Source organism: Somniosus microcephalus, chromosome 11, assembly GCF_052327205.1.
Source record: "Somniosus microcephalus isolate GS21.2 chromosome 11, FLI_Smic_1.0, whole genome shotgun sequence".
NCBI lineage: Eukaryota > Metazoa > Chordata > Chondrichthyes > Squaliformes > Somniosidae > Somniosus > Somniosus microcephalus.
In genome coordinates this window covers 73334151-73361334 of record NC_140997.1, presented here as the reverse complement: position 1 = coordinate 73361334, position 27184 = coordinate 73334151, and the positions used below count along the sequence as shown (strand labels likewise).

Genomic DNA, 27184 nt, shown 5'->3' with positions numbered 1-27184 from the left:
ATCCGACAATGTGGAAAATTGCCCAGGTATGCCCTGTGCACAAAAAGCAGGACAAATCCAATCCGGCCAGTCTACTCTCAATCATCAGCAAAGTGATGGAAGGTGTTGTCGACAGTGCTATCAAGGAGCCCTAGTAAAACTGAAATCAGTGGGAATCGGGGGGAAAACTCTCCACTGGCTGAAGTCATACCGAGCACAAAGGAAGATGGTTGTGGTGGTTGGAGGTCAGTCATCACAGCCCCAGGACATTGCTGCAGAGATTTCCCAGGAGAGTGTACTAGGCCCAACCATCTTCAGCTGCTTCATCAATGACCTTCCCTCCATCATGAGGTCAGAAGTGGGGATGTTCGCTGATGATTGCACAGTGTTCAGTGCCATTCGCAACTCCGCAGAAAATGAACCTGTTCATGCCCGCATACAGCAAGACCTGGACGACATTCAAGCTTGGGCTGATAATTGGCAGGTAACATTCGTGCCACACAAGTGCCAGGCAATGACGATCTCGAAAAAGCAAGAGTCTAACCACCACCCCTTGACATTCAACAGCATTAGCCTTGCCGAATCCCCCACATCAACATCCTGTGGGGTCACCATTGACCAGAAACTTAACTGGACCAGCCACATAAATACTGTGGCAACAAGAGCAGGTCAGAAGCTGGGTATTCTGTGGTGAGTGTCTCACCTCCTGACTCCCAAAAGCCTTTCCACCATCTACAAGGCACAAGTCAGGAGTGTGATGGATACTCTCCACTTGCCTGGATCAGTGCAGCTCCAACAACACTGAAGAAGCTCGACACCATCCAAGGCAAAACAGTCCGCTTGATTGGCACCCCATCCACCACCTTAAACATTCACTCCCTCCACCACCGATGTACCGTGGCTGTAGTGTGTACCATCTACAAGATGCATTGCAACAACTCGCCAAGGCTTCTTCGACAGCACCTCCCTAACCCGCGACCTCTACCACCTAGAAGGACAAGGGCAGCAAACGTATGGGAACACCACCACCTCCAAGTTCCCCTCAAAGTCACACACCATCCTGACCTGAAATTATATTGCCTTTGCTTCATCATTGCTGGGCCAAAATCCTGGAACTCCCTCCCTAACAGTACTGTGGGAGTGCCTTCACCACATGGACTGAAACAGTTCAAGAAGGCAGCTCACTACCACCTTCTCAAGGGAAATTAGGGATGGGCAATAAATGCTGGCTTTGCCAGCGATGCCCACACCTCATGAATGAATAAAATAAAAATTCTCAAGCATAATGCCATGTGACATAGATACATATAATGAACATTTAGCCACCACCACCCCCCACAACCAAATGATAGAAGATGTAGCAGAAAGAGGACAGAACTAAACAGCCACCTCAGCAGCAGAGGTGACAGAGATGGTTTCATGACTATCTCATGAAATTATTTTAATGCAATGATGCTCTCCCAGGATCTTCTCCCATCCATGTTACGTCCCCTTCCCTTTGAAGTATATAATATAGTTGGTGACCCACCAATTGGGTTCTCCACCAAATTTTCTAATTCCGCCAACACCCATTCTGGGCACCTGCCACCACAAGGTAATGATCAGCATATACTCTGCAATAGCTACAGAAGTACTTTACGCTGGTGTTCACATTGCAGGAGAATGAAAAGGAAATGAAAGCCGAGGAACATGGAATGTGCTAGCATTGGCTGAAAGTATAATTTCACTAAATTTGAGTGGAAGTTGGTGGCAGACTTCAAGGAAGTGGGGGCTCCTCTCCAAGCGCTCACACTTCCATGCCACCGCAGAGCCCTCGGTCAGAGCCCCACCAGAGTCCACACCCAACTGAGATTGGCGTCTCAACCCCTGCATAGCCGCAGGAGCAGCAGACTGTTGAGAATCCCTCACAGGCTCGCTACCCCAGATGATGCCCACCAAAGGTGTCAAGACAGGAGCAGCAGGAAAGTGAGCAAGGGGCCTCCACACCTGATGAAGCCACAGGGGAAGCACCATGTAGGAGTACGCGTAAGAGAAAGATTATGCACAAATAGTCACAAGGGTAATCACTTGGGTGAAATGTGATGTATTGTTAGAAAAAGCCATCAGATTAAAAATGCTAATAAAAATTCTGATGGCTACTGCTGTAATTGTGATGTGTGTCATTTTGCGAATGGATCTTTCACATTGAGGGCTTAGGATTACTTGCAATTGTCAGTATGCTAGTCAAATAGCTAGAAATCCACAGGGTCTTGGCCATTGTCGATGCTCAGGTAAGAAGCTGCGAGGCAAAAGTGCTTGATCAGCTAGGTTAAGCAAATCTGGCCAAGATGAGTGTGTACCTTGCATCCCGGGCAGCAATGTTCTCACGTAATGCTGCCGCTGGTTGATGGGCCTCTGCAGGATGCTCGTTTTTGCTTTTCTCCTCCTCATCATCATCATCTGAGGAGGAGGATATGTGAGGAGCCACTTGGTCCTCAGGAATCTGCAAGCCACAATGCTGTGCCATGTTGTGAAGTGCACAGCAAACGACGACAATTCTGGAGACCCTGGCTGCTGAGTACTGCAGGGCTCCACCAGATCTATCCAGGCATCTGAAGCGCATCTTCAGCAAACCGATGGTTTGCTCGATTATGGCTCTGGTGGACATGTGGCTGGAGTTGTAGCTCTCCTCTGCTTCATTGGATGATCTCCTCAATGGCGTCATTAGCCACGTCTTCAGGGGATAGTCCTTGTCTCCAAGTAGCCATCCGTTAAGTTGGTCTGGCGGACTGAATAGCGGAGGCACACTAGACTGGCGCAGTATGAAGGAATCATGGCAACTGCCAGGGTACTTGTCACAAACATGCAAAATGTCCTTCTTGTGGTCACACACCAGCTGAACGTTAAGGGAGTGGAAGCCCTTGTGGTTGACAAAAACACCTGGATTGCGATGGGGTGTCTTAAGGGCCACATGTGTACAGTCAACGACGCCCTGCACCCTTGTAAAGCCTGCCAGATTAGCTAATCCAACCGCTCGCGCCGTGACACTAGCTTGATCCTTGGTGAAATGGATGTGATTGTGCGCGATGGCAAAGAGGGCATCGGTTACCTGCGTGATGCAAATGTGTGCGGCCGCCTTGGAGGTGCCGCTGATGTCTGCTGCTGATCCCTGGAATGAACCTGAGACAAAAAAGTTGAGTGCAGTGGTGACTTTGATGGCCACTGGTAAGGCTTGTCCACCTGGTCCTCTGGGCTGCAGGTATTGTTGCAGCATTGCGCAGATGTCACTCACTACCTCTCGCGAAAGTCAGAGCCGCCTTTGGCACTGCTGCTCTCTCATGTTGAGGTAGCTGACCCTGTGTCTGTAGACCATGTTTGGGGGGTATGTCCTGCGCCGACGGGCTTCCATGCGCTGGCCCCTTCTGGCCCGTGCAGCTTCAGGTGGGTGAGCAGCAGCCTGGCGCTCCTGTTGCTGCTGCTGCTGTTGGTGCTGTTGGTGCTGCTGTTGTTCCTGGTTCTGCTGGTGCCACGGCTGGTGCTCGAGCTCATCTAATGTCCAGAAGGGCAGGACATAAATGGCTCCCATGCTTCTGGTATATGCCTCAGTTGAGGAAGCGCTCAGTGAAGGTGGAGAGACGGGTTTCCCAGGAGGTCACACTGGAGATGGGTGTCAGGCTCCAAACTTCCACAGCTGTGGTTAAGCCTTCTAAAAGTTCCCCCAGACCTGAGACAACAAAGTCCTGCCACCTGCAAATGATGGCTGATCAAATATCCTATTTAATGGCTGAGCTGCAGCTGATAGTCAGCAATCCAATTGTGCTCCCGCCAGGTTTCACCGGCGTGTTTCACACCAGGCGTGTTTCACGTGGGAAAAGGGTTAAAATGGCAAAGGCCTTTCAAAATGGCATTATAGAGGCAATTTAGTGCTTGTTAAGGGCCTTAACGGCCTATCCCACCTCTTGGAGGCGGGACGGAGACAGGACCATTAGACACGAATTAATTAAAATTGCTCGGAGGCGGTATGGAGGTGGGGTTGGTCCCGCCCGCCAGTTTTCGCGATTTTAACCCCCCACACGCCTCCAATCCCGCCTCCACAGCCCAATGACAATCCTGCCCTATTAGACGTTATGAATGTAATCAAATTAATCTGAAACCTCTTTTTCATTTTAAACCTTATTTTTTGTAAAATATGTTGATCAGAATACAATTAGCTCATTTGAAATATCAAAGTGCTTCTGGTTTTGAAAAATGTTATCCAATTTGTTTTGAGAAATTGTCACAAGTTATGAAATGGATGTTGTTTTATATTAGTGTATCAAAAAGCTCAGCAGCAGCATTCTTCCTGAGCTAATTTTTAAAACCTGACTTTTTCTACTTCAAAGGGAGTCTTTGGCCCGTAATTTGTGGTCGGCGGCGAAGCAAAGGTGTTCGTCGCTGGCCCCGCAGTAAGCTTCCCGCAGAGATCTCTGTGGCGCGAAGTTCAGCTTTTCCGGCACGCAACTAAAATCAGCGAAAGTTAATGGGGTATCCATAATGCAAGCTACTGTGATGTCAACAAGCTGTCCAAGCAGCCAATCAAAATGCAGAATTCTCACAGACAGCGAACCAGGAAGTGAGTAAGCTCCTTTGATTCTAAATTTTTAAAAATGTTAGAGGGAGCAAAGCAAAGACTGGAGCCCTCACATGGGGAAAAGGTAAACCTGAAAAAAAGATGAACTAACTCTTTTAAAAAATCATTTTTTTCAAGAAACTTTCTTAAAAATGTTTCGGCGAGAAATTGGGTGCCTTTGCGCCGCCCGTTAGTGCCCCCGGGGGGGGTGCTAAGGGGGCGCAAATGGCTTTGTGACTGGGCGCGGCGCTGACATTGACTCCCGCCATATTCGGCGGGAGTTTTGCAGCAACGCTACAGCGTTGTGGCCCGATCTCCTTCGCCCGGAGATCGCAACGTCATCACTGTGCGCATCGCCCCGGACCCGAAATTGACTTCCGCCCCCTGCAGCAGCACCAGTCGAAAACACCGACAGCTGCAGGAGGCGCGCATCGGGCGGCCGGCCGCTTCAGGGGCGATGATTAAAGGCGAGGTGGTTGAGGTAAGTAAAAAAAACTTACCTTTCTTACTCTCATTTTTTCCGCGGGTTCCTGCCCGCGATCGATCAGCCTGGCTGATCGCGCTGGATCGGGGTAACCTTGGTGGTCCAGGTAGGTATTTTTTCTATTGCAGAGCCTGCAGCGATGGGCCTTCCCTTTAAGGGAGGGAAGGAGCCTTTGAACGCGGCAGTGCTGTACGGCCCAGTGAGCAGCGCTGCTGAAGTCTCCGCCCCGCCTGCTGCCGATTGCGCTCCAAGAAGGAAGTGGAGCACTTGACTTCCTTCCTGGAGCGCAAAACCGAATTTTTGAAACGTTTGGCAACATTAGTGCCTGCCGCTAATTTTCTGAACTTTTAAAGTGTTGGCACCACAAACGAGGCGATACCCAATTTCACCCCCTAAACTTTTATTAAAATGGATAAATCTGACACTCCACAAAATTAAAATGAGTTTTTCAGGGCCATAACCTTTGTTTAGCAATCAATCAGGGGATTAAGGGTTACGGAGAAAAGGCGGGGACGGGGTACTGAACTGGTAAGATCAGCTATGATCTCAGACGAAGATCAGCCATGATCTCATTGAATGGCGGAGCAGGCTCGAAGGGCCGAATGGCCTACTCCTGTTCCTATCTCTATGTTTCTATGTTAATACGCTGTTAAAACCCCAGTTACACATAATCCAACAAGGTCTAACTTTGAATGGGGTATTTAACAGCGATATTTCCGTCAGTTTTCCCGGTTTCACAGATTACACTGATTCCCGGCTGTGGGGGTGGGGGAGGGCCACAGCCCAGAGCAGTGAATGACTGACCCCAGCTTCAGGATCTCTGCGTTAGGATGCGCTACATCCTGAAGTTGCGGCCAGTTTCTAAGGGGTAATAACAGCGAATGCTGTTCGTTCACTGTTATTACCCACTGCAAATTCCGGGCCTTTATTCTTGCTGATTAGATTGTTTAATGTTGTTAACATAGTAACTAAGATTACTAAGGCTTGCTGTTTTAAAGATCTAACAGGGTGGGACTTTGTAAATTGGTCCCAATTATTCAATTGAGAATTAGGAATGTGTGTTCGAATGTTGGCATTGTGTAAGCTGGACCTAAATGTGACTTTGTTGCATTTGCATCTTAAAACCTGTGAACTATCTTAAAGCTACAAAGTGTTATTAAAATGTAATTTTCTTTGTCGGCATCTTTAAAGTTCACCTGCTTTCCTTCCTCAAAGAAAGTGAACAGATGAAAGCAGAGGATATCATTTTTGCTGAAAGAGCATCGTTGATCCCTGGATCCGAGCACAATGTAGGAGGAGGAAGTGGGGGGGGGAAAAAAACAGAAAACACTGGAAACACTCAGCAGGGCAGGCAGCATCTGTGGAAAGAGGAAGGTCAGGTTAATGTGTCAGGCCAATGCCCCATCGTCAGAGCCCAGGAAGTGGGGGGGGAAAAAGGACTTTCAGTTCACGATGGATATGATGCACCTCCAGAAACTGTTGGTAAAAAAAATGGTAAAAAAAAATAACAGAAGTAATTAATGGTTTAGCAAGAAGAAGTTGGGAAAGTTATGGGAAATGATTCCTCACACAATTGATGAGGCCGCATAGAGGAAAAACACGTTACTCAGAAGTGTCAATGATGAGGGGTGTAAACTTGCTGGGAATTATTTAATCAAAATTGCTTATTCAGTTTCTTACAGAAAAACAGATCAATGCTATTTACAAGGCCAAGCATTTAATCAAACATATTGTTTTATAGACTCATATCCTGTGGAGTTATTCACACATTTATATAGATTTATCTCTCCTTGATGCTCCTGATGGGAAGAGCTCAGCACGACACAATTGGCAATGGTCTAATTGCTCTCTCCCAGCTCAGTTATTACTCTAAGCTTTTCCCCTGGCTGTGAGAGCTCGGCCCTCTCTCAGAAAGAAGACGCTGCAAGTGGAGTTTTAATTGTGCAAAAACTGGAAGTGCACGCATGTAGAGCTTTGTAAGTGGATCGTGTTCTCTGGACGTATAAAGGGCTGAGATGTGCACTGTCCATAGAGCCATGAAGTTCTGCAGTTTCATACATGTAAGCTGTTCCATACATGTGTATAGTTGTGTGCATGCATGCTATTTGATGCAGGTCCAGTGTGGCACACATGTGGAGCTGTGACTCCCTCCCAAAACATTTTCAAGTGCAAAGGTTTGGAGTTTATGCTTAATCAAAAGCCCGATCACATCGATTTTAACTGCCAAACCTCATTTAAATGCAGCCGGTCCACTTCCCATCGGTAATGGGCACAGAACAGCTGCCAACAGGTGAAGATCGGGTGGTCCTTGGATACCCATCAGCTTCTATGTAAGTAGCAGGAAGGGACTCTCATGGGAAGGAAACTGGGGAAATTCCAGGGCGGGGAGGCCGCGACTTTCCTTTTGGGGCCGGCAGGAGCACTCCTCTTCCTCCTGGCCTTACAAAGAAAAGTTTTAGACTTATCTGAAAGGCCTCTTCAATTCAATTCAATTCAATTCAATTCAATTTTATTTGTCATATATGCAGCAGACGTGTGTACTGCACAATGAAATGTTGATTTTTACGAGTCCTCCCAACATTGGAATAAATATGGCATAGCAATGATAAAAAATACTAATAGAAATACAGTATAATAAATAAAAACAACAATAATAAATAATAATAGATTATTCATTCATGAGTCTTATGGCCTGGGGGTAAAAGCTGTTTTGAAACCTGCTGGTACGAGACCGTATGCTTCGGTATCTCTTACCAGATGGGAGCAGGGCGAAGAGGTTGTGGCTGGGGTGGTTTGCGTCTTTGATGATTCTCAGGACCTTCCCCCGGCACCTCTCGGGGTAGATATCCTGCACAGCAGGTAGTTTAATTCCTATAGTATGTTGTGCAGCTTTCACCACCATCTGTAGAGCCTTGCGGTCTATGGCGGTGCAGTTGCCATACCAGGTAGTGATGCAGCCGGACAGGATACTCTCGATGGTGCACCGGTAGAAGTTGGTGAGAATCTGGGGGGCCATTCCAAATTTCTTCAGTCTCCTGAGGAAGAACAGGCATTGGCATGCCTTCTTGGTTACGATGTCGATGTGATGGGGCCACATTAAGTCCTCCGTAATGAATACACCCAGGAATTTGAAGCTGCTGACCCTCTCTACCTCAGCCCCTTCGATGTAGATTGGGGTGTGTCCCTCCCCCTGCCGCTTCCTGTAGTCCACGATCATCTCCTTTGTTTTGCTGATGTTGAGGGAGAGGTTGTTGTACTTGCACCATTCTGTCTTCAGACCAGTTGTAGACCTGCTTCTGCCTAGTGGACAAGCCGCAGCGGCCTCCCCCATTCAGGCCCTCGGTAGAACAGTGCACAGTTCAGACGTTTATACGTCCAGAGAACGCGATCCACTTACAAAGCTCTACACGTGTGCATTTCCAGTTTACACACAACTAAAAATTCACTTGCAGCTTCTCATTAGGGGTGTAAACTTGGGAGGAATTATTTCATCAAAACTGCTTATTCAGCTTCTTATTGAAAAACAAATCAATATTATTTACAAAGCCAAGCATTTAATCAAATATATTGCTTTGTAGATTCATATCCCATGGAGCTATTCAGACATTTATATGGACTTATCTCCCTCGATGCTCTTTGACTGCATCGGGGTCCTAGTGACATAATAGATTTATGAGGCTCCCTCCTGCTTTAGTTGGACGCCTCATCTGCCTGCAAAACCCTGCAGGCTAATATCGGAAATGGTCGGGATTTGAGCAGGTTGAGTAACCTGCTTGTTTTTAACTGCCTACCTGGCCAACTGTTAATCTGCTTACCCCACCTGATTTTACACAGCTGGCTTCATTTAAGTAGTATTGATGAGCTCCCATTCCATATTGGACCTGGCATTGGGAGGGAATGCAAGTAGGTGAAATATCATACGTAAGCAAATGGTAAAGGGATGGTGGGTTACATTTAAAAGGATGTAGCCTTCAAAGGTAAGTGGACAGTGTTGTGTATGTAACCTGTTCCACCTTAAGAGAGCTTAAGCCTGTTCCACCTTAAGAGATGTACTACTTTCTCAGGCTGCTGTAGACGTAATACCGGGGGTGAACACACCGGTATATAAGCACTGTGCAGTAATCTTGTATTCAGTATAGTCCCTACCTCCAACCAGTAAAGACCTGTTTTTATTGTTACTCATTAGTCTGTGTCTTAATTAACTAAATAATTCACAGACTTAACACTGGCGACGAGTCAGGTTCTTACCCTGCGGCAGTTATTCCACGGCGGTTGAAGAGAGGTTTCAAACCTCACCACTCACCACCCCACTGGAAGCGACAGGCATTAGGACCCTGAAGCCTCCATCAGCTTGTGAACCGGAGTAGAAGACAGGGCTGGGGAAGAGAGAGGTACAGGGCGATAGCGATCGGCAGATAAGGGCCGGGCCACTTTGAAGTGAGGGGCGCAGCCGGGCCATCGATCGCAACCACCGATAAGGGCCACACTCGGGCTGAAAGGGCAGCGGCTGCAGAAATTGAAGGCGCGAGAGCCGCAGTGCACAGCGCGGGCCATCGATCGCGACCGGGAGATAAGGGCTTTGGAGTGCGAGGCGCAGCCGGGCCATCGATCGCATCCGCTGATAAGGGCCGCACTCCGGCGATCACGGCGAAGATAAGGGCCGCACTCGGGGCTGAAGGGAGACGGCGTCGGGGGACGGGTGAAGACCGCCAAGCGCGGGAAAACCGCCATTTTGTGGGCGGAGGACGACGGCAAGAGCGGGAAGCCGCCATCTTTGATAACAAGTAAAGAAAATAAAATCTGAGAAATTGCAAATCTACAATGCCTAAACACGGGAATATTAGCACCTTTGATAGTGACCTCGAAGATTGGGCCATATATGTTGAAAGAGTAAAAAATTATTGTAAGGCCAATAAAATTCGTGACCAAGATAAAGCTCTAACATTATTAAATTTAATGGGTGCGAAGACATACGGGCAATTGAAACACCTGTTATCACCAGATGAACCGGCGGATAAGACGTTCGATGAGATTGTTACTGTCCTGAAAGATCATCTAAACCCCACGCTGCTGATGCTAGCGGAACGATTTAAATTTTATGACAGAAGGCAGCTACAGCATGAAAGCAATGCTGAATATTTGCTGGAATTGCGTAAATTAGCGAAATATTGCCAGTTTGGAACGGGACTGACAGATGCACTACGAGACAAATTTGTGTGTGGTTTATTTAAACAGGATACACAAAAGCGACTGCTCGAGGAGAATGAGCTGACGCTTGAGAAGGCGGTCACTATGGCAGCAGCACACGAAGCCGCAGCGAGAGGCACGGCAGTAATGCAGCTACGGTCACCGGAGCTCAGTGCACACAAATTGGGTGTGAGTTCTGGCAAATGTTATCGTTGTGGAAAGACAACGCATGATCAGAACCAGTGTTGGTTTAAAAACGAAGAATGCAGAACATGTGGTAAGCTTGGACACATAGCTAGAGTATGCAGGTCAGGGAAGAAGACCAGCAACAAGAAGTCACCGCAAGGGAAATACGCAAAGGTACATAAGGTGGCCGAACAGGAGTCCGATTCAGACGCTAGCAGTAATGAACTGGCTGGCTTAAGCAGTATTGAACTGGCTAGCTTAAGGGTACTCAATGTTGGTAAGGGTGCAGACCTCCAGACAATTTGGGTTACTCTTCAGATAGAAGGAGTCCAAGTAAAAATGGAATTGGACACTGGATCGGCATTGTCGGTCATGAATAAGAAAGATTACAGAAGGTTATTCCAACATATTCCCCTACAGGATACGGAGATTATATTGACAACCTACACGGGGCAGAGAGTGTACCCCATCGGGACAATAAAGGTTGCAGTGGCCAACAAGGGCGAAGGAAGTCAAATAATGGACTTATATGTGCTACCGGATGGAGGTCCACCACTACTAGGCCGGGAGTGGTTTAGAAACATAAATATGGACTGGCATTCGCTAAAAGCCATAAAGAGTGAGAACTCGGTGCAGATAATCAGCCCAGACTCTAGAACTGATGATGGTAAGACCAACCCATGTGCAAAAGACAAAGTTTCAGCACAGAATTCCACTGAGCAACAACAACATAGTTTAACAGAGAATTCTGAGTCTGTCAAGTCTACTGATATGCACATTTTTGAGGGACACTGGGCTCAAACTCAACTCCATTTCAAACTACAACAGCAATTAGAACAAATGATTCGCCGTTTTGAGCAAGAGATGAATGAAATAAAAAAAGTTCTTTGTTACAGAGTGGGAGAATCTGGAAAGGCAACAGAAGCAACTGATGGAGAAAATGGAGCAGGAGCACACCAACCATCTGCGCGAGGAGGCCAAACGAATCAAAGCTGATTCAGGTTCTGAAGGTGCGTGCCATAATCTGGTGTCAGAAGAGTTAACGGTCAGCCAACTCCTTCATATGCTGAGGGACAAGACTCTGAAATGGGAAAAACTTGAACACGAGCTGCGATCTTCAAAGGAAAAGGGTTCGGAGCTCTCAAAAGTCATTGAGATGGCTGATGTGACGACACAGACTGAAACGACTGCAACAGAGCAGCCATTGGATGCCAAAAGTACACTGACTCACGTCAATGTAGAACAACAGACCGCTGAAACAGCTGCTCCGGTAGAGGGATTGCATAGTCCGATCAATCAATCTCCAAAGGAAGTTGAAGTATTAAAATCACAAATGAGGTCACTAGTAAACGACTTGCTGAAAGCCCAGAAAAAGCTGGATGCAGAGGTACACATGAAGAAGTCTCTTCAGGAAAGATGTCTGGATTTGGAACAAGAGCTGGCTAACGTCCAGCTGGGTATGGAGGAAATAGACGACCCTCTCACTGGTCTAGCTCAGGACGACACCAAATATTACCATGACCTGGTGGACGACACCGAATATTACGATGTCCTGTCCTGCCCAGCTTGTAACTTCGACTCCCAAAGTGCAGAAATCATGGAGGAGCACCAAAAGTCTACGGAACATCGGGAGAAGCTGGCTCTACGACGGAAACAGGAGGAAGAGAAGGAGGAACTGCGCATGCAGCTGGCAGCTGTGGCAGCTGACAATGGAGCCCAGAGAGTCTCCAAGAAGCAGAAAAGGAAAAGTAAAAACAGAAGATGACCCATCTGAACCATTATCACCTCTACCAGATCACACACGTGGTCCCTCTGAACGGAGCCAAATCAGTTCGGAAGTTCAAGCTGTTAAATCCATGAAAGGACTATTGAATGAGTAACGTGAACCGACTACACCACAGAGATTGAATCTGTGAACTGTTTTCCGCAGAGACTGAATCTGTGATATGTTACGTTAAACATGAAGTTATATATGTATATATGTTATTACGTTATGTTAAATGGGGGGATGACTATAAAGCTAAGAAGGGAGGAGTGTTGTGTATGTAACCTGTTCCACCTTAAGAGAGCTTAAGCCTGTTCCACCTTAAGAGATGTACTACTTTCTCAGGCTGCTGTAGACGTAATACCGGGGGTGAACACACCGGTATATAAGCACTGTGCAGTAATCTTGTATTCAGTATAGTCCCTACCTCCAACCAGTAAAGACCTGTTTTTATTGTTACTCATTAGTCTGTGTCTTAATTAACTAAATAATTCACAGACTTAACAGACAGTTAGGAGGAAAAATTGTTATTTAGCCTTTACAAAGGCTGTTAATACTTCTAACGTATATTTCAGTCTTTGCAAAGGTTGCAACGAAATGTCTGGAAAATCTAATGGCTAGCGCAATAAAAGTGGAGGTGGGAAGCGTAGTCTGTGGCCAAATGATGAGCAGCATATAACACCCCAACACCTGGCAATACAGAGGTGGGGCAGAATGAGGTGGTGACAAGGTTGTTGGTATTGCTTGCCACCTCAAGGTACCCTTCTCCCAGGAAAGCATTGCAGCATGCCTGAAAGGAGGTGAAGAAATAGGATTGAGAGTGCAGCTGACCGTTACTGCAGTGCCAGTTCTCTGGTTCAAGTGAACTTCAGGCATCCTTGCAGTAGGTGGTACAGCTTGGTACCTGGCTGCCTGCTGACCTGGAGCTTGTGTCATCATGGTATTGCCATAGCTGTGTCCCTACCTGCAAATATGGGTGTAAAGGTACTGGCAAGAGGGTGCAGCCTGATCTGCCTGGCATGCCTGTATTGTTCCTCTTCTTCCTCCAAAATACGTAAATAAAGGCAATTTTTCACTGGGAAACCCATCGTCCCACTATTATAGACATGTCAAAAAGTGGCTGTGCCAGGACATTTGGCATAAATCCTCCTGACCAATTAAGTTGAGAAGGGAATGTAACAAAAAAAATATATATATATTCACAAATATCTTCCAAATGCAGCATTCAGGCTCTTTAAATGCATTTATGTCAACAGCGCACACTGGTAGCCCCAGATCCCATGTTATATCAGCAGGTAAAAGGCTGAGTGCCATATCAGCATAAACACCAGAAAATTGTGTGGACATTTAATGATGTCATTTGGGTCCAATTTTAATATAGCTAACTACAAAATGGGGGCGTTACTGGTGCCAGTATTAAATCCAACAGAAAACTTGGGTGGAGTGCTAACTGAGCAAAAACTTTTATCTTTTCTGTCAGTTTCACCTACTTCATGCCAGTTAATCAGACATAATCAATCAAAAAGTCTCTCTTGTGTGACATGGGATCAAAATATCAGCCAGCTATGCCAAGACAATATTCTAATGAATATAAGTGTAATACATACAAATATAAAAAGCTGTTTTAATAAAGGCCCAAAAATTGCTGGAAAAATAATACCGACTTTACGGCGCCCACCATTATTAGTGCGTAAAAAACAAGCAATTTATGGTGAGGAAGAAATATGCCCTCAATTGCAAATCACCATAAATTGCTGGGCAATTTGCGCTGTTCCACCATTAGCCTTGCAAAAACGAAAGCTTGGCGCTAACCTCCCCGTGAGTGTCAAGAAATTACTGAATTCGCATAGTAAATACGAATGAATCTCGCTGCAGAAAGTTAGGGCTGGCATTTCATGTCATAAGGACCCTGTTAATGGGGTGATTTATGGTCCTGACATGAAACTCAACCTTGGAAGCCCAGAAAAGGAACAATTAAAAATGTGGAGTCTCACTCCTGCAGATAGTAATGTTCTCCTAGAGGTAATTTTTTTTTAAATTTCTTTATTTTCCTTGCAGGAAGAGCATGAGGAGAGTGATAGAGAAGAGACACCATCACTCAATCTGACACTCCCAGGCACCAGCTCAGAAACTGGCACTGCGCGTAATTTAGAGGGTAGTAGAGAGGAGGGATCTGCACGTGGTGAGTCACCGGGCACAAGTGGCCTGCAGCCAGGGCAGGGGGAAAGGGTAGCGCAGGTGACAACTCCCCGGAGTGTGAGGTCACACTCGAGTTCTGCTGCAGAGGACTCAGGTGCAGACTTCAATGGGGCAGCCTACAGATGAAAGCTGATGGGCATACACACAGAAATGCTTGGTGCATTGGCAGGCCTGCCAGAGAGCCTGTTGTCACTGTCAAGGAGCATGGAGGAGTCCGGCCCCAACTTCGCACATGGCTTTGCACAGAGTTTGGAACCCATGATATCCAGGATGGAAGTGATGGGCAACTCCATTAGAGCATTTGTGGACCCAACCATGATGCTGGATGTGACGGGCAATGTTGCAGACTTCACTGCAGCATAAGTGGAAGCGACCCAATGCCTGAGTGCTGCGGTGGAAGCTCAGATTCCTGTCATGCTTCAGCACCCCAATGGTCTGCTTGGCTCTTATTATATGACTGCTGGCCACGAGTGGTGGGGTTGCGGAGGGGAGTCATCAGCCAGGTGTAGAGCAGACAGCCCTTGTAACCGAGCAGCCATCCTCGGGTTCGACGTGGTGGCTGGAAGATTGCTGGCACAGCAGACTGGCACAGGATGAACGCATCCTGACTGCTGCCAGGATAGCGGGCATTCACCAGCATGATGTACTGGGAGTAGTCGCACACCAACTGCATATTAAGTGAATGGAACCTTTTGCGGTTATAGAGTCATAGAGTCATAGAGTTTTACAGCACAGAAAGAGGCCCTTCGGCCCATCGTGTCTGCGCCGCCCATCCATCCCTGTCCAGTCTAATCCCACTTTCCAGCATTTGGTCCATAGCCTTGTATGCAATGGCATTTCAAGTGCTCATCCAAATGCTTCTTGAATGTTGTGAGGGTTCCTGCCTCTACCACCCTTTCAGGCATTGAGTTCCACATTCCAACCACCCTCTGGGTGAAAAAGTTCCTCCTCAAATCCCCTCTAAATCTCCTGCCCCTTACCCTGAATCTATGCCCCCTTGTTATTGACCCCCCTACTAAGGGGAAAAGTTCCTCTTTATCTACCCTATCTATGCCCCTCATCATTTTGTATACCTCAATCAGGTCCCCCCTCAGCCTTCTTTGCTCCAAGGAAAACAACCCCAGCCTGTCCAGCCTCTCTTCATAGCTGAGGCGCTCCATCCCAGGTAACATCCTGGTGAATCTTCTCTGCACCCTCTCCAAAGCAATCACATCCTTCCTATAGTGAGGCGACCAGAACTGCACACAGTACTCCAGCTGTGGCCTCACCAGCGTTTTGTACAGCTCCATCATAACCTCCCTGCTCTTATATTCTATGCCTCGGCTAATGAAGGCAAGTATCCCATATGCCTTTTTAACCACCTTATCTACCTGTTCCGCTGCCTTCAGGGATCTATGTACATGTACACCAAGGTCCCTCTGACCCTCTGTACTTCCTAGGGTCCTACCACTCATTGTGTATTCCCTTGCCTTATTTGTCCATCCAAAATGCATCACCTCGCACTTTTCAGGGTTAAATTCCATTTGCCACTTTTCCGCCCATCTGACCAACCCGTTTATATCATCCTGTAGCCTGAGGCTTTCCTCCTCGCAATTTACCACCCCACCAATTTTCATGTCATCTGCGAACTTACTGATCATACCTTTTACATTCTCATCCAAATCATTTATGTAGATCACAAACAACAAGGGACCCAGCACCAATCCCTGAGGTACCCCACTGGACACAGGCTTCCAGTCACAAAAGCAACCTTCGACCATCACCCTCTGCCTCCTGCCACTCAGCCAGTTTAGGATCCAACGCGCCAAGGCACCCTGGATCCCATGGGCTCTTACCTTCTTGGCCAGTCTCCTATGCGGGACTTTGTCAAAAGCTTTACTGAAGTCCATGTAAACCACATCCACAGCATTTCCCTCATCCACCCCCCTAGTCACCCCCTCGAAAAATTCAATCAGATTTGTCAGACATGATTTACCCTTGACAAAGCCATGCTGACTATCCCCGATTAATCCATGCCTCTCCAAGTGGAGACTAATTTTGTCCCTCAGAATTTTTTCCAATAATTTCCCTACCACAGATGTTAGGCTCACTGGCCTGTAATTCCCTGGTTTATCCCTGCTACCCTTCTTGAATAATGGTACTACATTAGCTGTTCTCCAGTCCTCTGGTACATCCCCTGTGGCCAGAGAGGTTCTGAAAATTTGTGTCAGAGCCCCTGCAATCTCCTCCTTTGCCTCCCACAGCAGCCTGGGATACATCTCGTCCGGGCCTGGGGATTTATCCACTTTTTGGCCTGCTAAAACTGCTAGCACCTCCTCCCTCTCGATGCTAATATGTTCAAGTATGTCACAGCCCCCTTGCCCGATTTCTATGTCTGCATCATCTTTCTCCATAGTGAACACAGATGCAAAAAATTCATTTAAAACCCCGCCTACACCATCTGGCTCTACACACAGATTGCCACTTTGGTCCCTAATGGGCCCTACCCTTTCCCTGGTTATCCTCTTGCCCTTAATATACTTATAAAACATCTTAGGATTTTCCTTTATTTTGCTCGCCAGTGTTATTTCATGGCCCCTCCTCGCCCTCCTAATTTCTTTTTTAAGTATGCCCCTGCATTTTTTATACTCCTCTAGGGCTTCTTCCGTCTTTAGTCTTTTGTAACTGCCAAAAGCCCCCCTTTTATTTCTAATGCATTTTTGTATATCCCTTGTCATCCAAGGTTCCCTTTGCTTGTTGGTCCCACCCTTGACCTTTACAGGAACATGTTGGCGTTGTACTCTCTCTATTTCCCTTCTGAAAGTCTCCCACTGTTTTGATGCGGATTTTCCTATAAGTAGCTGCTCCCAGTCCAATTTGGCCAGATCCTGCCTTATCATATTAAAATCGGCCTTCCCCCAATTTAGAACCCTTATTTCCGGGCCGTCTTTGTCTTTTTCCATGACCACCTTAAATCTCACCGAATTGTGGTCACTGTCGCCAAAATGCTCTCCTACTGACACTTCCACCACTTGCCCGGCTACATTCCCCAGAATTAGGTCCAGTACCGCCCCCTCTCTTGTAGGACTTTCTACAAGTTGGCTCAAAAAGCTCTCCTGGATGCACTTTAAGAATTCTGCACCCTCTAAGCCTTTCACACTCTGACTATCCCAATTTATATTGGGGAAGTTGAAATCCCCCACTATTATTACCCTATTATTTTCGCACTTTTCTGAGATTTGCCTACATATCTGTTCCTCTATCTCCCCCTGACTGTTTGGGGGCCTATAGTACACTCCCAGCAAAGTGCTTGCCCCCTTTTTGTTTGTAAGTTCTACCCATATGGCCTCATTAGAGGAACCCGCTAATATATCATCCCTCCTTACAGCAGTAATTGACTCCTTAATTAATATTGCAACACCCCCTCCTCTTTTACACCCCCCTCTGTCTCGCCTGAAGATTCTATACCCCGGAATATTGAGCTGCCAGTCCTGACCCTCCCTCAACCATGTCTCCGTGATAGCAACAATATCGTACTCCCATGTGTTCAACAACAACTTCAGTTCATCCACCTTATTTGCAAGACTCCTTGCATTAAAATAAATGCCTTCCAGCCCTGCCATATTCTCTTTTGCCTTCACATATTTGCTTTGCCTTCCCAGCTGACTTGTTTTTCCCTCTGTATTTGGCTGTAAATCATCCCCTACTATAGCTCCACTCTGTACCCCATCCCCCTGCCAAGTTAGTTTAAACCCCCCCCAGCAGTGCTAGCAAACCTCCCCGCAAGGATATTGGTTCCCCTCTGGTTCAGGTGTAAACCGTCCGACTTGTACAAGTCCCACCTTTCCCAGAAGCAGACCCAGTGATCCAGGAAACTAAAGCCCTCCCCCCTGCACCATCCCTTTAGCCACGCATTCATCTGTTCTATCTTCCTATTCCTATACTTACTAGCACGTGGCACCGGGAGTAATCCAGAGATTACAACCCTTGAGGTCCTGCTCTTTAATCCTTCACCTAGCTCCCTAAATTCTTGCTGCAGGACCTCATCCCTCTTTTTACCTATGTCGTTGGTACCAATGTGGACCACGACCACTGGCTGTTCACCCTCCCCCTCCAGAATGCCCTGCAGCCGCTCAGTGACATCCTTGACCCTGGCACCAGGGAGGCAACAAACCATCCTGGATTCACGTCTACAGCCACAGAAATGCCTATCTGTTCCCCTTACTATAGAATCCCCTACCACTATTGCTCTCCCACTCTTTTTCCCCCCTTCCTGGGCAGCAGGAGCACCGCCAGTGCCAGGAAGTTGGCTGCTGCTGCCTTCCCCTGGTGAGTCATCCCCCTCAACAGTATCCAAAGCGGTATACTTGTTTGAAAGGGGGATGTCCGCAGGGGTTCCCTGCACTACCTGCCTGCCTTTGTTGCTCCGCCTGATGGTCACCCCCTGTGCTGCCCTACCCTGAGGCGTGAACAACTCGCTAAACGTGCTATCCACGAGCCTCTCAGCATCGCGTATGCTCCAAAATTCATCCACCCGCAGCTCGAGCGCCACAATGCGGTCTACAAGTAGCTGCAGCTGGATGCATTTCCCGCACACATGGTCGCCAGGGACACTGGCAGCGTCCCTGATTTCCCACATAGAGCAGGAGGAGCAGAACACGGGTCTGAGCTCTCCTGCCATGACTTACTCCTTTAATTAATCTAAAAATTTATTCAATACCCCAGTTACAGGTATACTCTAGGGCGCTTTATTTACCAACTGTCCTCACCACAACAGAGCCCCTAGAAATTTAACACCACAGAATTCAAGCTTGTAATGAAAAGAGAGAAATACTCACCAACCAATCACTTACCTGCTCCCTGGTGACGTCACACCCCGATTACTTTTTACCTCTCTGCAACTACCGAGCTCGCAGACTGGAGTTTGGTATTGCCTCTCCTGCCGCCGCTGCTGAGGCCTCTCCTGGCCCCACTGCCGCTTTTTATCGCCGCCGCCGCTGAGTCTCCCTCAGGTCCCGCCTCTCGCTGCCTGCCGCCGCTGCTCTGAGGCCTCTCCTGGCCCCGCTGCCGCTTTTTATCGCCGCCGCCGCCGAGTCTCCCTCAGGTCCCGCCTCTCGCTGCCTGCCGCCGCTGCTCTGAGGGAACATCTCACCATTGAGATGCGGCGCCCGCAAAGATATGTGTGTGCAGTCGATGGTGCCCTGCACCATGGGGAAGCCCGATATCCTGGCAAAGCCACGTGCACACTCCTCCTGCTTCTCTCTGTTGAGAGAGAAGACAATGAAATCCCCTCTCCTAGGGTACAGAGGCTCTGTGATCTCCTGGATTCAGCAATGGATGGCAAACTACGAGATGTTTGCTATGTCGCCTGTTCCAGCCTGGAATGATCCACTGGCGAAAAAATTCAGGGCCATAGTCAACTTGAGGGCCACTGGCAGCGCTGTCGTCTCCCTGCTCTGAGGCTGCAGGTCTGGTTCCAGAGTTCTGTGACCACCTCCTTGGTGAAGCGGAGCCACCAAACACACTTTTAAACAGGTGTGTCTTATTAGCACAGCACCCACTTAGCGCCTATTTACACCCTTCCTCCAAAATAACCACCCAGGTCTGTCTGAAGTTAAAAAAAAAGGTTGGTGCAATGCATGATATCCCTGATATTTAAACAGAGAAGCTAGAATTCAATAAAGAGGTGAGACTATAGTAACATAGTAATAGGAGTAGGCCATTCAGCCTCTTGAGCCTGTTCCGCCACTCAATAAGATATCTTGCATCTTAACTCTATTTACCCGTCTTGGTTCCATATTCCTTAATACTCATACCTAACAAAAATCTATCAATGTCATTTTTGAAAATTTCAATTCACCTAGCCTCAACAGCTTTTTGGGGAAAAGAGTTCCAGTTTTCCATGATCCTTTGTGGGAAGAAGTATTTCCTGACATCATCCCTGAATCACCTAGCTCTACTTTTACGGTTATGCCCTCTTGTTCTGGAGTCTCCCACCAGAGGAAATAATTTCTCTATATCTACCCTAACATGTCCTTTAATCATCTTAAATGCCTCAATTAGATCACCCCTTAATCTTCTATACTCGAGGGAATACAAACCTAGTCTATGCACCCTGTCCTCATAATTTAACCCTCGAAGTCTTGGCATTATTCAGGTGAATCTGCGCTGCACCATCTCCAAGGCCAATATATCCTTCCTGAGGTGCGGTGCCCGAACCGTGTACAGTACTCCAGCTGCAGGCTAACTAGAGCGCTACACAACTGTAGCATAACTTCCACCACTTAGTATTCCAAAAGCAGCTGCCCTCAACATCAAGACAGTATTTGACTAAGGGGGAAAAATTCAGTTGGTTAGTGCCTCCCATTAATGCCAGCAGCTGGCGCTAACAGGGTGCTGATGCAGTAGCGCCGGGGTGAGACCAATCCAGCGACACATGGCAAATTTGGTCTCCCCTTTGCGCCGCCGGTACAAGGTACCACCGGGGACTTCAACGCCAGGCAGATCATGACGTCAGTGAGCGTGCAACTCTCACTGGGCGCCCGATCTGCAAAATTAATTTTCGCCACCTACCTTAGCACCTCGACCAGACAGTGACAGGGAGAGGAGGTGCACAGCTGCAGGACGCTGTCTCCAGGGATGTTATTTAAAGGCATCCGCATTAATCACTTGGAGCTGTCAGGGCAGGTTAGTTTCAGTGGTTTCTTGTCAGTTTCACCCAGTGGATCAGTTTGTATGAGTAATTTCAAGGTTCTTTTTTATCAGCAGTGTTCTGGCAAGTGCAAAGTGGCTACATTTATTGATCAAAGATTTGAACTGCTACATTTGGCAACATTATTGCGGGCTGTACTAGTGCCACCTCGCCCTCCAGGATCTACGGCGGAGGAAGCATAGGCAGGCATAAATATGGGAACATGTGCACAGAGGGATGAGGAGGGACATCAGGGCTCTCACCAGGAGGCCTTACCCTCCGAGGATATTCCGACAGCACTTCTCCTACCTTCAATTAAGCGAGGAGCAGTGTATTAGATGGCTCCGCATCACCAAGGTGGTGGTCACAGAAGTCTGCCACCTCCTCCAAACAGACCTCCAACCTCACAGCAGGATGACTTAAATTCCAGATCCCTTTTGCTCACCACATGCCCATCATACCATCCCTCTGTCATGCCATATCACAGCGTCCTCCTGGGTGCAAAGGTGAAATGAGAGAGATCACAAAATATTGCAAACTCCATTAATAAATTTATGCATAAATATATAACACATATCACATTCATTCTAATAACTAATGAGCCTTGTGCATACCATAGTTGAATAGCTGTCATTGTGTGCAAGGCGTGAGATGTGGGTGTGAGTGTTGGTAGGTAGAGATTGTTGGTGGGTGAGCGCTGGGGGGTGTGGTGCTTTGGGCAGTGTGTGAAGCTTGTGGTACAGATGGTGGTATGTCGCATTTGTTGAAGCATTCCATCACCCTGACACCCGACTGAGGTGGATCTACCATGAGCACGCCTGCTTCAGTCCTCCGGCTCCTCTGACCACCCGACTGAGGTGGATCTACCATGAGCACGCCTGCTTCAGTCCTCCGGCTCCTCTGACCACACGACTGAGGTGGATCTACCATGAGCACGCCTGCTTCAGTCCTCCGGCTCCTTCTCCTTGTTGTGCTTCTCCTTGCTGAGGCAGCTGCACAGCCAGCAATGCTGAGAATGAGGTGCTGCAGTATCAATAAACCTCCCCTTTAAGAACTGGGGAAAGCCTATGGCAGTGATGAGTTGAGATTAGACTGCACCCGATATTGGTCCACCCTTTGAGAGTAACGCCACTGAGCTAGGCCTTTAAGACTTTAACATTTCTTTGAACAGTGAGAATGAATTTTGCGTGCAGTCTAAAGCATTAGCGCCTGGTGCTACTTCTCAAACTTTTCTAAAGATACCGCCCATTCCTGGGCTATAATGAATTTCTAGCCCTAAGTATCACACCCAGGAGCCCTAGGTCAAATGGAAAACTCTCCAGTGACTGGAGTCATATCTGATACAAAGGAAGATGGTTGTGGTTGTCAGAAGCCAGTCATCGCAGCCCCAGAACATCACTACAGGAGGGTCAGTAACCAGATGACACAGATTTAAAATAATTGGCAAAAAAGCCAGGGGGAGATGAGGAGAAATTTTTATACCCAGCGTATTGTTCTGATCTGGAATGCGTTGCCTGAACGGGTGGTGGAAGCAGATTTAATAGTAACTTTAAAAATAGAATTGGATCTGTACTTCCAAAGGAAAAGACTGCAGGGACCAGGAGAGTGGGACTAATTGGTAGCTCTTTCAGAGATCCGGCACAAGCACAATGGGTCTAAGTGGCCTCCTTCTGTGCTGTATGATTCTATGAATCTAATTTTACTAAATTGGAATCCTGCCAGGAGCATGTGTAAAGAAATATTTGTTGCATTCCCCATTATTTTTCATCCATTAAAATTAATGGGCAAAATTTTGTGAGGAGTGCACCTGCAGTTTCCCAATAAATGCTCCCAGCAGGCAAGATTCCATGCCAGGAGTGCACATCTGAAAAATTACTCCTTATACACGCATGAAGCACTTTAAAAATCTAATATAGCCTATCCAGATCAATACCGGGAAGCCACTCTATTAACCCCTTAGGGCAGGGGGGAAATTTAGAAAGACTTACAGCCATCGTTCCATTCACCCCACCCCACCCAAAAATAACATCCAATTCCACCTGCTCCCCCAACAGTATCACATCCCAGGGCCCCCCAATAGTTCAACACCCTCTCTCTCTCAATCCCCCTGGAACCTAACATCCCCTCCCCAACCATTCCATGTTCTTAGTCCCAGGCTGTAAGCACTACCTCCCAGTCCCGCAACCACTCAACCTTTCTGCAATGGTCCCAGAGCCCAGCAGCTTGTCCGGTGCTCTAAAACACCATGATTTTATTTCCCCCCCACAAAAAACATCATCCCCATTGCTCACAGATTCTGCAACCACCTTCCCTCTGCTTTTACCCACTGGGATCTCCCTCCTTGTAGCTCCACTCAAAGCAACCTCCTGCTTCAATGCTCCCACACCCTGGAGGTGATTTTACCTGCATGACTAACCCGTTCGCAGGTGCAGTGGGTTAAAATCGCCCCATAATAATAATTGAAGCTATTGGTTTACACAAAAAATGTGGGTATAATCACCTAATTGAACTCAGAAGTACCACTCTCATAATTGTTTGTACTAAAAATGCAATTTTGCTTATTCAATCACTATAAATCAGCATCCCTGATAATATACAGAATGTGACCTAGCATTAAACAGTGCATCCTCCAACTCATCATGAACAATGTCCTATCTATTAATTATAGGCTGAAAGGCAAAATTAGTATTAAATATAATGAATGAATCACTGTAGAAATTATAAATGCTAATAGGCCAAATACAACGTAGATAAGCATTACCTCTCGGTACAAAAGCAAAATACTGTGGGTGCTGGAAATCTGAAATAAAAACAGAAAATGCTCGAAATACTCAGCAGGTCAGGCAGCATCTGTGGAGAGAGAAACAGAGTTAACGTTTCAGGTTGATGACCTTTCGTCAGAACTTGAAAAAGCTGGAGATGTAACTGGTTTTTAAGCAAGTGCAGGGGCAGGTAAAGGGGGGAGGGGAGGAAAGAACAAAAGGGAAGGTCTGTGATAGGGTGGAAGGCAGGAGAGATTAAAAGACAAAAGGGATGGTGCTTCCGATATATCTTCCTTTTTACTCAACCAAGGATTCCCCTCCACCATGGTTGACACGGCCATCGACCGTGTCCGTTCTATTTCCGCACTTCTGCTCTCACCCCTTCGCCTCCCTCCCAGAACCATGATAGGTTCCTCTTGTCCTCACCTTTCACCCCACCAGCCTCCACATTCAATGTATCATCCTCTGTCATTTCCGCCACCTCCAGCGTGATCCCACCACCAAACACATCTTCCCCTCACCTCCCCTTTCAGCATTCCGAAGGGACCGCTCCCTCCGCAACACCCTGGTCCACTCATCTATCATCCCCAACACCCCTTCCCCTTCGCCCGGCACCTTCACATGCAAGCGCAGGAGATGCAACACCTGCTCTTTTACCTCCTCACTTCCTACTGTCCAGGGCCCCAAACACTCCTTCCAGGTGAAACAGCGATTTACTTGTATTCTTGCAATTTAGTATACTGTATTCTTGCAATTTAGTATACTGTATTCTTGCAATTTAGTATACTGTATTCGCTGCTCACAATGTGGTCTCCTCTACACTGGGGAGACCAAACGCAGATTGGTGCCCGCTTTGCAGAACACCTTCGTTCAGTCCGTAAGCGTGACCCCGAGCTTCCAGTCACCTGTCACTTTAATTCTCCGCTCCACTCCCACTCTGACCTTTCTGTCCTCAGTCTCTTACACTGCTCCAATGAAGCTCAACGTAAGCTCGAGGAACAGCACCTCATCTTTCAATTAGGCACTTTACAGCCTTCTGGACTCAAAATCAAGTTCGACATATTCAGACCATGACCTCTACCCCTATTTTTTTTCCCACATGGCAGCTGTTGATGATTCTGCCATCCCCATTTACACCTCTTCTCGACTCATCTTTTGTTTCTTTACTTGTCCCATTACCATCTCCTTTTGCTTTGTACTATCATACCTTTTAACTTTTAATCTCTCCTGCCTTCCACCCTTTCACAGACCATCCCTTTTGTTCTTTCCTCCACTCCTCACTTTCCCTGTCACATTTGCATATTGATTTATCATTGGCCCGCAGGCATCTGTAAGTAATACCTCTTATATTCACATGTGATCACATGCTGAGTTGTCATTGGCCTACAGGCATCTGTAAGGACTGCTATTGTTTAGAAGACCCAGGGGGTCCGGACTCCATCTTGTCCACACGGTGCTGTACTGATATGAGAGATCACAGACCTGATGCTTCATTAAAAGAGTTTAAACTGTAATACTCCGTTGTCCTGCAATTTATTATTTTTGTACAAAGTGTGCAAAACAAGACATGGTGTCAGAACAGGGATTTGAAATGGACATCGTTGGAGCTCCCTTACCTCGAATGAATTGGGAATCTTTGAACTTACATAGAGAATGGTGCAAGTTCAAGCAACACGTGGAATTAATGTTCTCGGGTCCGTTGAAAAGAAAAGGGGAGGAAGAAAAATGCAGCTACCTACTCCTGTGGGTCGGAGAAAAAGGGAGAGACATTTTTAACACATGGTCTCTCACCACAGATGAAGCAAAGGTACTGAAAAGTTATTTTGACCATTTTGAAGCATATGTGATGCCCAAGACAAATACGATATTCGCTAGGTACAAGTTTCAGGAGAAAGTACAAGGAGCTAGTGAGTCGTTTGAACAGTTCGTGACTGAGTTAAAACTATTGGTAAAAGACTGTGCATATGCAGACAAAGATGAGATGGTCAGAGACCGCATCGTGTTTGGAATATATTCAGCTAAAGTGAGAGAGAAACTTTTGAATGTTGGGTCCGGGCTAACGCTGGACAAAGCTATAGACATAGCTAGATCGCAAGAGATAGCCCAAGCACAGTTGAAAACCATAACCGGTGCCACGAACAGCTCGAGTGAACAGACAGTACACGCAGTTAATAGACACACACCAAACAACACTGCCCAGACAGCGCGTTTCAGAGTTCTAAAAATGAGCGACACAGACATAAAACGCTTCAAAAACTGTGGATATTGTGGAAACAACTGGCATGGAGAAAAGGAATACTGCCCTGCCAAAGGAAGGCAATGTACTAAATGTGGTAAACGGAACCACTTTGCTAAAGTTTGCAAGACTGTTTTTGGAAAAGCAGTACACACAGTGAGTGACAGCCAAATGCCAGATAGAGAGCCAAATGCAGAGGAACTGTTTATTGATTCTGTGTCACAGAAAAAACAGATTTCAGAGACTGAGCAAGTTTATGCCGATATTGAGATAGGAAAACAGGGCAAAGAGCTTAGCTTTAAACTAGACACTGGGTCTCAGGTTAACGTAATTCCTCTGAGTGAGTATCACAGCTTGCAGGATGAGTGTGAGCTACAGCCCACCTCACGCAGACTGGCTGGCTATGGGGGTGAGCAGCTCAATGTAAAAGGCACATGCGTGATGAAATGCAAGTACAAAGAAAGTGACATGATACTGGACTTTTACATTATTGACACTCAAGCACCTCCAGTGCTAGGTCTAAAGGCATGTTTAGACATGGACCTCATCAAGCTAGTGCTATCATTGACAGCACCAGTTGACAAGCAGACAGTCATGGAGGAGTTTGCTGACGTTTTCAAAGGAATCAGACTATTCCCAGGTGAATGCACTATTCACCTTGACCCAGCAGCAACCTCTGTGGTTTGCCCACCGAGAAGGATACCGCTTGCTCTGCGTAGTCGCCTGAAGGAGGAGCTGCAGAGCATGGAGAATACAGAAATCATCGTCCGGGAAACAGAACCGACAGAGTGGGTCAACGCGTTAGTAGTGGTTGAGAAACCACGTACAGGCAAGCTCAGAGTATGTCTCGACCCCAGAGATTTGAACAAGGCTATCAAACGCCCTCACTACCCTCTACCAACGCTAGATGACATCACACCCAAGCTAGTGGGGGCACGTTACTTCAGTGTAATGGACGCACGATCAGGATACTGGAATATCAAGCTCACGGAAGAGTCATCTAAGCTAACAACGTTCAACACACCATTTGGACGCTACAGATTTCTGCGTTTACCATTTGGTTATATCTCGGCTCAGGATGAATTCCAGCGGAAGATCGACGAAACCTATGAAGGCCTCGACGGAGTA

The 27184-nt window shown here is 47.1% G+C and overlaps 1 protein-coding gene across 1 annotated transcript in view; it reads right to left on the bottom strand.

Annotated features, from left to right (window-relative positions):
- Window positions 1-27184, bottom strand: part of tmem114 (transmembrane protein 114) — a 305718-nt gene that overhangs the window by 143481 nt on the left and 135053 nt on the right. The gene's annotated exons all lie outside the window — the stretch shown is intronic.